This window comes from Microcebus murinus, chromosome 16 (genome assembly GCF_040939455.1).
Source record: "Microcebus murinus isolate Inina chromosome 16, M.murinus_Inina_mat1.0, whole genome shotgun sequence".
Taxonomy (NCBI): domain Eukaryota; kingdom Metazoa; phylum Chordata; class Mammalia; order Primates; family Cheirogaleidae; genus Microcebus; species Microcebus murinus.
In genome coordinates, this window is record NC_134119.1 from 72,514,397 (window position 1) to 72,525,537 (window position 11,141).

At 64.2% G+C, this 11,141-nt stretch overlaps 3 pseudogenes; all 3 read left to right on the forward strand.

Moving 5' to 3' along the window:
* Positions 1–3,310: 3,310 nt before the first annotated feature.
* LOC142861389 (uncharacterized) lies at positions 3,311–3,429 on the forward strand (annotated as a pseudogene).
* Positions 3,430–6,941: 3,512 nt separating this feature from the next.
* Positions 6,942–7,060, forward strand: LOC142861370 (uncharacterized; annotated as a pseudogene).
* A 3,508-nt stretch (positions 7,061–10,568) lies between these two features.
* On the forward strand, positions 10,569–10,687 carry LOC142861371 (uncharacterized; annotated as a pseudogene).
* The last annotated feature ends 454 nt before the right edge of the window (positions 10,688–11,141 follow it).

Below are 11,141 nucleotides of genomic sequence, written 5' to 3' on the forward strand. Positions count from 1 at the left end.
CTGGAGGAAACCTGGAGAGTCTGAGAGGGGAGGGAGTTCCGGAAGGATTCCAGGATGTCACTTTGAGCGAGTATGTGACCAGAACTCGTCCCGTTGCTTTTGGGGTTCTATGGGCTACACGTAGGAATCTCTGGTGGTGGCACTGGAGGTTGGGGGATCCGGAGTCACACCCAGACCTGCTCGACAGGCCTCCTTTTACTTTTCTTTTCGGATTCATGTTCTTAGAAAGTGTCTCTTATCTCTATGATTGCATTTTCTTTTCTCTCTCCTTTCTAGCAGATGATGGGAGTACAAGTATTGAGGTGACATGTGTTGCCCGTGCCCCCCTCCCCCCTGTCTCCTTATTTATTTCTCATTCTCTCCCAGCGTATTGTGGGGGTACCAATGTTCAGGTCGGGTGCATTGCTCTTTCCCCGCCTCCCCCCTCGGGTCAGAGCTTCAAGTGCGCCCATCCCCCAGTCGGTGCGCACCCACCCCCTCCCTAATGGATGTGTATGCCCACCCCCTCCCCACGCCCGCCCGACACCCACCCGATGAAGGTGATTCCTCGCTGTCCACTTAGGTGTCCATCCGTTCCTACCAATTTGCCGGTGAGCGCGCGCACGTGGTGCTCGTGTGTCCGTTCTTGGGACACCTGGCCTACTGGAACGGGTTCCAGCTCTGGCCAGGAGAACACGAGAGGCGCCCCCTCACCGCTGCTCCTCACAGCCGAATGGCACTCCGTGGTGTCCACGCGCCACATGTTACTAATGCACTCCTGGATGGATGGGCACTCGGGTCGCTTCCACATCTTTGCGATTGTGAATTGTGCCCTAACTGTCACCCTACCCCTTACCCAGCCCGTCTCCTCTGCCCCTGCCTGACGCGCTCCTCCCCCGCCAGGCCCGTCACTGTCCTCGGCCCCTGCCCCTGCCTGACCGGCCCCTTCCCGCCCCGGCCCGTCACCGTCACCGTCCTCTGCCCCTGCCTGACAGGCTCCTCTCCGCCCGGCCCACCACCTGGGCCACTGCCTGACTCGCTCCTCCCCGGCCAGGCCCGTCACTGTCCTGGGCCCCCGCCTGACCGGCTCCTTCCCGCCCGGCCTGTCACCGTCCTCGGCCCCTGCCTGACACGCTCCTCCCCGCCCGTCACCGTCCTCGGCCCCTGCCTGACCGGCTCCTCCGTCGCCTGGGCCTTCCAGGGGCTTGGTGTGGACGCTGCTTCCAGGAAGCCCTCCAGGAACCCGGCAGCAGGGCGGCCGCAGCAGTCTGGCGCAGGCATCGCTAAGTCGCCTGCCGGGGACGGGGACGTGCCCCGCTGTGCCGCGGGGGCCCAGCCTGGTGTCTTCCCTGAGGCCCTGGGGCTGCCGCTCCCCGCAAGGGGAGAGCCTCGGAGGTGGGGACCGCCTCCTGATGGGGACGTCCACGCAGCTCTCCACGTCGGATTCCGGGGCTCTCTGTCCTGCCTGAAGGCCCAGCTGGCCTGCGGGTCCTTAGAGTGGCAGGAACATCCTCAAACTGATATTGCGAGTCCGGGGGTTGTCTGCACTTTTGTGCTGGGCACCCCAGGGAGGCCCAGGGGCTGGCTGGACAACGCGGTCTGCTCGGGTGCTTTGGAGGAGCAACCGATGCCCTTTGGACTTTGGTAGCAGCGTCTCAGGTGTCTCTGAGCCCTGCGCCATGTCGGGGAGGAGGCGGGAGGGGCCGCGACCTGCAGTCGTGTTCCCGGGGTGGCACGGCATGTGGCTTCTTCCACAGGCTGCTTGGCCTGGGCTCCCTGCACCTGGGCCTTTGGGGGACTGGCCCTGTGCTTGCCAACGCTTCCTGCAGGGACCCGGAGCTGGGAGGTGGCATCTCCCAGCCCTGGGCCGGGCAGAGCCCCAGCGGGCCATGCCCACAACCTCTCTCAGCACGGGTCCCCCAGAAGGCTCCTTTGGGACCAGGATTCTCCTGCGGGTGACTTCTTAAAGTCTGGCCCCTGGATGGAGGGGCACCGGGAGCAGAGGAGCCGGAAGCGGAAGGGGGTGCCCATGCGAGGGGACATTTTCAGGCCAAGTACCAGCTTCAGCCTGATCCTCCTGGGAACCCCGGGGTGTACGTCACACCTCCTGGTTGTCCCGCTCTGAGACAAGGAGCCGGGCTTCGCATTCCCACAGCAGCCAGTCGTGGGCTGAGGACACCTGGGGCCTTGGGAACTCCCTGGCTTCTCTTTGGATTACCATTTGGAGCTGCTTGGGAATCGTGCCGCCACACACACCCGAGTGCAGGTGTCTTCTGCACAGACTGCGGGCCTCGCGCTTCTGAATGCCACTGGCTCGCCACCCACCCACGGGTGAACCTGGTCAGGGTGCTTTCTCTAAGGAGCCGACTCTGATCCGGGCGGGCTACCGGTGTCTCTGTTTGCTCGTTTCTTTCTTCCATTTCGGGAAAGTCTGCCTTACTGGGTGTGGAAATCTCCTATGCCTTTCCTCGCCTATTCTGTCAGCTTTAAAATTCTCTTTCAGTTGCCACCCTCACAGATGGATTAGGAAACTCTTTCCGGTGCACTCATTAGTGAAATGACCTCAAGGAAGCTCGAATCCAATATCTAATCGCCGGCTTTTAGCAAGTCCACACCCGAGGGTGGTTGGGGTCCAATCCAGCCCCGGGCCAGGCCCAGGCCCCTTGGACTGGGCCACAGGAGGACACGGAGCAGGGTCCCGGCCCCCACGGGAGCGGTGCCGGCAGTTCTCCAAGGGCTTGGGGGTTTTCCAGAGGTAGGAGATGGAGGGGACTGATTTCTTCAGCGCCCCCCAAACCACCCCGCCCCACCCCAGCCATGGGACACATCCCGAGAGACGCCCCTACACTCGCTCCCCTCCCCCATGCGCTGTGCCCCAGCCCTGGCCCTGGGGAATAGGCGGCAGCCCACCCACAGGGCGGGGGCGCAGCTGACAGGGGTTGTGCGGGAGGGCGGCCCCTGGCTGGGGTCAAAGGGTGAGCGCGCGTGCGCAGTCAGCGGCGGCGCGCTGGGGGTGGGGGCGGGTAGGTGAAGGAGGCGAGGTGAGGAGAGGAGGGGGGCTGGAAGGTCTCCACCTTGGCGGGTCCAGCCGTGGAGGCGCATCGTGTCTGTGTGTGTGTGTTTGTGTGTGTGTGTGTGTGTGTGTGTGTGTGTGTGTGTGTGTGTGTGTAGACAGCCCCCACCCCACCCCGCCCCGCCCCGTCCCTCACCTCAGTCCTCCGGAGTCCGCCCGACCGGGCCGGCCAACTGCACAGGCCCGGCGCGGGTCAGCGCTATCGCGGGGAAGCGCGGTGAGGCTGGCCTCTTGAGCGGGGCAGGGGCGCCCTCCGCGGTCTAGGGCCACACCACCCCGAACGCGCCCCATCTCGTCTGATCTCCGAAGCTAAGCAGCGTCGGGCCTGGTTAGTACTTGGATGGGAGACCGCCTGGGAATCCCGGGTGTCCTAGGCTTTTTTTTTTTTTTTTTTTTTTTTTTTTTGCCTGTTGCTCTGTCCCCTTGCCGGGAGCGCGGCGGGGCGGCGGTCCGGCGGATCACCCCCACCCTCAGCGCCCGCCGCGGTGCCTGCCGCCCCAGCCCGCACCGTGGGGCCTCCTCTTGTCCCAAGCCGGGACACCGCCGCCACGGGGCAGCATGCGTGCCATCTGGACTGTCCGGTCTCAGTCCAAAGGTCTGGTCTGTGGGAAACGACACGCTGGAGGAAACCTGGAGAGTCTGAGAGGGGAGGGAGTTCCGGAAGGATTCCAGGATGTCACTTTGAGCGAGTATGTGACCAGAACTCGTCCCGTTGCTTTTGGGGTTCTATGGGCTACACGTAGGAATCTCTGGTGGTGGCACTGGAGGTTGGGGGATCCGGAGTCACACCCAGACCTGCTCGACAGGCCTCCTTTTACTTTTCTTTTCGGATTCATGTTCTTAGAAAGTGTCTCTTATCTCTATGATTGCATTTTCTTTTCTCTCTCCTTTCTAGCAGATGATGGGAGTACAAGTATTGAGGTGACATGTGTTGCCCGTGCCCCCCTCCCCCCTGTCTCCTTATTTATTTCTCATTCTCTCCCAGCGTATTGTGGGGGTACCAATGTTCAGGTCGGGTGCATTGCTCTTTCCCCGCCTCCCCCCTCGGGTCAGAGCTTCAAGTGCGCCCATCCCCCAGTCGGTGCGCACCCACCCCCTCCCTAATGGATGTGTATGCCCACCCCCTCCCCACGCCCGCCCGACACCCACCCGATGAAGGTGATTCCTCGCTGTCCACTTAGGTGTCCATCCGTTCGTACCAATTTGCCGGTGAGCGCGCGCACGTGGTGCTCGTGTGTCCGTTCTTGGGACACCTGGCCTACTGGAACGGGTTCCAGCTCTGGCCAGGAGAACACGAGAGGCGCCCCCTCACCGCTGCTCCTCACAGCCGAATGGCACTCCGTGGTGTCCACGCGCCACATGTTACTAATGCACTCCTGGATGGATGGGCACTCGGGTCGCTTCCACATCTTTGCGATTGTGAATTGTGCCCTAACTGTCACCCTACCCCTTACCCAGCCCGTCTCCTCTGCCCCTGCCTGACGCGCTCCTCCCCCGCCAGGCCCGTCACTGTCCTCGGCCCCTGCCCCTGCCTGACCGGCCCCTTCCCGCCCCGGCCCGTCACCGTCACCGTCCTCTGCCCCTGCCTGACAGGCTCCTCTCCGCCCGGCCCACCACCTGGGCCACTGCCTGACTCGCTCCTCCCCGGCCAGGCCCGTCACTGTCCTGGGCCCCCGCCTGACCGGCTCCTTCCCGCCCGGCCTGTCACCGTCCTCGGCCCCTGCCTGACACGCTCCTCCCCGCCCGTCACCGTCCTCGGCCCCTGCCTGACCGGCTCCTCCGTCGCCTGGGCCTTCCAGGGGCTTGGTGTGGACGCTGCTTCCAGGAAGCCCTCCAGGAACCCGGCAGCAGGGCGGCCGCAGCAGTCTGGCGCAGGCATCGCTAAGTCGCCTGCCGGGGACGGGGACGTGCCCCGCTGTGCCGCGGGGGCCCAGCCTGGTGTCTTCCCTGAGGCCCTGGGGCTGCCGGGACCGCCTCCTGATGGGGACGTCCACGCAGCTCTCCACGTCGGATTCCGGGGCTCTCTGTCCTGCCTGAAGGCCCAGCTGGCCTGCGGGTCCTTAGAGTGGCAGGAACATCCTCAAACTGATATTGCGAGTCCGGGGGTTGTCTGCACTTTTGTGCTGGGCACCCCAGGGAGGCCCAGGGGCTGGCTGGACAACGCGGTCTGCTCGGGTGCTTTGGAGGAGCAACCGATGCCCTTTGGACTTTGGTAGCAGCGTCTCAGGTGTCTCTGAGCCCTGCGCCATGTCGGGGAGGAGGCGGGAGGGGCCGCGACCTGCAGTCGTGTTCCCGGGGTGGCACGGCATGTGGCTTCTTCCACAGGCTGCTTGGCCTGGGCTCCCTGCACCTGGGCCTTTGGGGGACTGGCCCTGTGCTTGCCAACGCTTCCTGCAGGGACCCGGAGCTGGGAGGTGGCATCTCCCAGCCCTGGGCCGGGCAGAGCCCCAGCGGGCCATGCCCACAACCTCTCTCAGCACGGGTCCCCCAGAAGGCTCCTTTGGGACCAGGATTCTCCTGCGGGTGACTTCTTAAAGTCTGGCCCCTGGATGGAGGGGCACCGGGAGCAGAGGAGCCGGAAGCGGAAGGGGGTGCCCATGCGAGGGGACATTTTCAGGCCAAGTACCAGCTTCAGCCTGATCCTCCTGGGAACCCCGGGGTGTACGTCACACCTCCTGGTTGTCCCGCTCTGAGACAAGGAGCCGGGCTTCGCATTCCCACAGCAGCCAGTCGTGGGCTGAGGACACCTGGGGCCTTGGGAACTCCCTGGCTTCTCTTTGGATTACCATTTGGAGCTGCTTGGGAATCGTGCCGCCACACACACCCGAGTGCAGGTGTCTTCTGCACAGACTGCGGGCCTCGCGCTTCTGAATGCCACTGGCTCGCCACCCACCCACGGGTGAACCTGGTCAGGGTGCTTTCTCTAAGGAGCCGACTCTGATCCGGGCGGGCTACCGGTGTCTCTGTTTGCTCGTTTCTTTCTTCCATTTCGGGAAAGTCTGCCTTACTGGGTGTGGAAATCTCCTATGCCTTTCCTCGCCTATTCTGTCAGCTTTAAAATTCTCTTTCAGTTGCCACCCTCACAGATGGATTAGGAAACTCTTTCCGGTGCACTCATTAGTGAAATGACCTCAAGGAAGCTCGAATCCAATATCTAATCGCCGGCTTTTAGCAAGTCCACACCCGAGGGTGGTTGGGGTCCAATCCAGCCCCGGGCCAGGCCCAGGCCCCTTGGACTGGGCCACAGGAGGACACGGAGCAGGGTCCCGGCCCCCACGGGAGCGGTGCCGGCAGTTCTCCAAGGGCTTGGGGGTTTTCCAGAGGTAGGAGATGGAGGGGACTGATTTCTTCAGCGCCCCCCAAACCACCCCGCCCCACCCCAGCCATGGGACACATCCCGAGAGACGCCCCTACACTCGCTCCCCTCCCCCATGCGCTGTGCCCCAGCCCTGGCCCTGGGGAATAGGCGGCAGCCCACCCACAGGGCGGGGGCGCAGCTGACAGGGGTTGTGCGGGAGGGCGGCCCCTGGCTGGGGTCAAAGGGTGAGCGCGCGTGCGCAGTCAGCGGCGGCGCGCTGGGGGTGGGGGCGGGTAGGTGAAGGAGCCGAGGTGAGGAGAGGAGGGGGGCTGGAAGGTCTCCACCTTGGCGGGTCCAGCCGTGGAGGCGCATCGTGTCTGTGTGTGTGTGTTTGTGTGTGTGTGTGTGTGTGTGTGTGTGTGTGTGTGTAGACAGCCCCCACCCCACCCCGCCCCGCCCCGTCCCTCACCTCAGTCCTCCGGAGTCCGCCCGACCGGGCCGGCCAACTGCACAGGCCCGGCGCGGGTCAGCGCTATCGCGGGGAAGCGCGGTGAGGCTGGCCTCTTGAGCGGGGCAGGGGCGCCCTCCGCGGTCTAGGGCCACACCACCCCGAACGCGCCCCATCTCGTCTGATCTCCGAAGCTAAGCAGCGTCGGGCCTGGTTAGTACTTGGATGGGAGACCGCCTGGGAATCCCGGGTGCCCTAGGCTTTTTTTTTTTTTTTGCCTGTTGCTCTGTCCCCTTGCCGGGAGCGCGGCGGGGCGGCGGTCCGGCGGATCACCCCCACCCTCAGCGCCCGCCGCGGTGCCTGCCGCCCCAGCCCGCACCGTGGGGCCTCCTCTTGTCCCAAGCCGGGACACCGCCGCCACGGGGCAGCATGCGTGCCATCTGGACTGTCCGGTCTCAGTCCAAAGGTCTGGTCTGTGGGAAACGACACGCTGGAGGAAACCTGGAGAGTCTGAGAGGGGAGGGAGTTCCGGAAGGATTCCAGGATGTCACTTTGAGCGAGTATGTGACCAGAACTCGTCCCGTTGCTTTTGGGGTTCTATGGGCTACACGTAGGAATCTCTGGTGGTGGCACTGGAGGTTGGGGGATCCGGAGTCACACCCAGACCTGCTCGACAGGCCTCCTTTTACTTTTCTTTTCGGATTCATGTTCTTAGAAAGTGTCTCTTATCTCTATGATTGCATTTTCTTTTCTCTCTCCTTTCTAGCAGATGATGGGAGTACAAGTATTGAGGTGACATGTGTTGCCCGTGCCCCCCTCCCCCCTGTCTCCTTATTTATTTCTCATTCTCCCCCAGCGTATTGTGGGGGTACCAATGTTCAGGTCGGGTGCATTGCTCTTTCCCCGCCTCCCCCCTCGGGTCAGAGCTTCAAGTGCGCCCATCCCCCAGTCGGTGCGCACCCACCCCCTCCCTAATGGATGTGTATGCCCACCCCCTCCCCACGCCCGCCCGACACCCACCCGATGAAGGTGATTCCTCGCTGTCCACTTAGGTGTCCATCCGTTCGTACCAATTTGCCGGTGAGCGCGCGCACGTGGTGCTCGTGTGTCCGTTCTTGGGACACCTGGCCTACTGGAACGGGTTCCAGCTCTGGCCAGGAGAACACGAGAGGCGCCCCCTCACCGCTGCTCCTCACAGCCGAATGGCACTCCGTGGTGTCCACGCGCCACATGTTACTAATGCACTCCTGGATGGATGGGCACTCGGGTCGCTTCCACATCTTTGCGATTGTGAATTGTGCCCTAACTGTCACCCTACCCCTTACCCAGCCCGTCTCCTCTGCCCCTGCCTGACGCGCTCCTCCCCCGCCAGGCCCGTCACTGTCCTCGGCCCCTGCCCCTGCCTGACCGGCCCCTTCCCGCCCCGGCCCGTCACCGTCACCGTCCTCTGCCCCTGCCTGACAGGCTCCTCTCCGCCCGGCCCACCACCTGGGCCACTGCCTGACTCGCTCCTCCCCGGCCAGGCCCGTCACTGTCCTGGGCCCCCGCCTGACCGGCTCCTTCCCGCCCGGCCTGTCACCGTCCTCGGCCCCTGCCTGACACGCTCCTCCCCGCCCGTCACCGTCCTCGGCCCCTGCCTGACCGGCTCCTCCGTCGCCTGGGCCTTCCAGGGGCTTGGTGTGGACGCTGCTTCCAGGAAGCCCTCCAGGAACCCGGCAGCAGGGCGGCCGCAGCAGTCTGGCGCAGGCATCGCTAAGTCGCCTGCCGGGGACGGGGACGTGCCCCGCTGTGCCGCGGGGGCCCAGCCTGGTGTCTTCCCTGAGGCCCTGGGGCTGCCGGGACCGCCTCCTGATGGGGACGTCCACGCAGCTCTCCACGTCGGATTCCGGGGCTCTCTGTCCTGCCTGAAGGCCCAGCTGGCCTGCGGGTCCTTAGAGTGGCAGGAACATCCTCAAACTGATATTGCGAGTCCGGGGGTTGTCTGCACTTTTGTGCTGGGCACCCCAGGGAGGCCCAGGGGCTGGCTGGACAACGCGGTCTGCTCGGGTGCTTTGGAGGAGCAACCGATGCCCTTTGGACTTTGGTAGCAGCGTCTCAGGTGTCTCTGAGCCCTGCGCCATGTCGGGGAGGAGGCGGGAGGGGCCGCGACCTGCAGTCGTGTTCCCGGGGTGGCACGGCATGTGGCTTCTTCCACAGGCTGCTTGGCCTGGGCTCCCTGCACCTGGGCCTTTGGGGGACTGGCCCTGTGCTTGCCAACGCTTCCTGCAGGGACCCGGAGCTGGGAGGTGGCATCTCCCAGCCCTGGGCCGGGCAGAGCCCCAGCGGGCCATGCCCACAACCTCTCTCAGCACGGGTCCCCCAGAAGGCTCCTTTGGGACCAGGATTCTCCTGCGGGTGACTTCTTAAAGTCTGGCCCCTGGATGGAGGGGCACCGGGAGCAGAGGAGCCGGAAGCGGAAGGGGGTGCCCATGCGAGGGGACATTTTCAGGCCAAGTACCAGCTTCAGCCTGATCCTCCTGGGAACCCCGGGGTGTACGTCACACCTCCTGGTTGTCCCGCTCTGAGACAAGGAGCCGGGCTTCGCATTCCCACAGCAGCCAGTCGTGGGCTGAGGACACCTGGGGCCTTGGGAACTCCCTGGCTTCTCTTTGGATTACCATTTGGAGCTGCTTGGGAATCGTGCCGCCACACACACCCGAGTGCAGGTGTCTTCTGCACAGACTGCGGGCCTCGCGCTTCTGAATGCCACTGGCTCGCCACCCACCCACGGGTGAACCTGGTCAGGGTGCTTTCTCTAAGGAGCCGACTCTGATCCGGGCGGGCTACCGGTGTCTCTGTTTGCTCGTTTCTTTCTTCCATGTCGGGAAAGTCTGCCTTACTGGGTGTGGAAATCTCCTATGCCTTTCCTCGCCTATTCTGTCAGCTTTAAAATTCTCTTTCAGTTGCCACCCTCACAGATGGATTAGGAAACTCTTTCCGGTGCACTCATTAGTGAAATGACCTCAAGGAAGCTCGAATCCAATATCTAATCGCCGGCTTTTAGCAAGTCCACACCCGAGGGTGGTTGGGGTCCAATCCAGCCCCGGGCCAGGCCCAGGCCCCTTGGACTGGGCCACAGGAGGACACGGAGCAGGGTCCCGGCCCCCACGGGAGCGGTGCCGGCAGTTCTCCAAGGGCTTGGGGGTTTTCCAGAGGTAGGAGATGGAGGGGACTGATTTCTTCAGCGCCCCCCAAACCACCCCGCCCCACCCCAGCCATGGGACACATCCCGAGAGACGCCCCTACACTCGCTCCCCTCCCCCATGCGCTGTGCCCCAGCCCTGGCCCTGGGGAATAGGCGGCAGCCCACCCACAGGGCGGGGGCGCAGCTGACAGGGGTTGTGCGGGAGGGCGGCCCCTGGCTGGGGTCAAAGGGTGAGCGCGCGTGCGCAGTCAGCGGCGGCGCGCTGGGGGTGGGGGCGGGTAGGTGAAGGAGGCGAGGTGAGGAGAGGAGGGGGGCTGGAAGGTCTCCACCTTGGCGGGTCCAGCCGTGGAGGCGCATCGTGTCTGTGTGTGTGTGTTTGTGTGTGTGTGTGTGTGTGTGTGTGTGTGTGTGTGTGTGTGTGTGTAGACAGCCCCCACCCCACCCCGCCCCGCCCCGTCCCTCACCTCAGTCCTCCGGAGTCCGCCCGACCGGGCCGGCCAACTGCACAGGCCCGGCGCGGGTCAGCGCTATCGCGGGGAAGCGCGGTGAGGCTGGCCTCTTGAGCGGGGCAGGGGCGCCCTCCGCGGTCTAGGGCCACACCACCCCGAACGCGCCCCATCTCGTCTGATCTCCGAAGCTAAGCAGCGTCGGGCCTGGTTAGTACTTGGATGGGAGACCGCCTGGGAATCCCGGGTGCCCTAGGCTTTTTTTTTTTTTTTGCCTGTTGCTCTGTCCCCTTGCCGGGAGCGCGGCGGGGCGGCGGTCCGGCGGATCACCCCCACCCTCAGCGCCCGCCGCGGTGCCTGCCGCCCCAGCCCGCACCGTGGGGCCTCCTCTTGTCCCAAGCCGGGACACCGCCGCCACGGGGCAGCATGCGTGCCATCTGGACTGTCCGGTCTCAGTCCAAAGGTCTGGTCTGTGGGAAACGACACGCTGGAGGAAACCTGGAGAGTCTGAGAGGGGAGGGAGTTCCGGAAGGATTCCAGGATGTCACTTTGAGCGAGTATGTGACCAGAACTCGTCCCGTTGCTTTTGGGGTTCTATGGGCTACACGTAGGAATCTCTGGTGGTGGCACTGGAGGTTGGGGGATCCGGAGTCACACCCAGACCTGCTCGACAGGCCTCCTTTTACTTTTCTTTTCGGATTCATGTTCTTAGA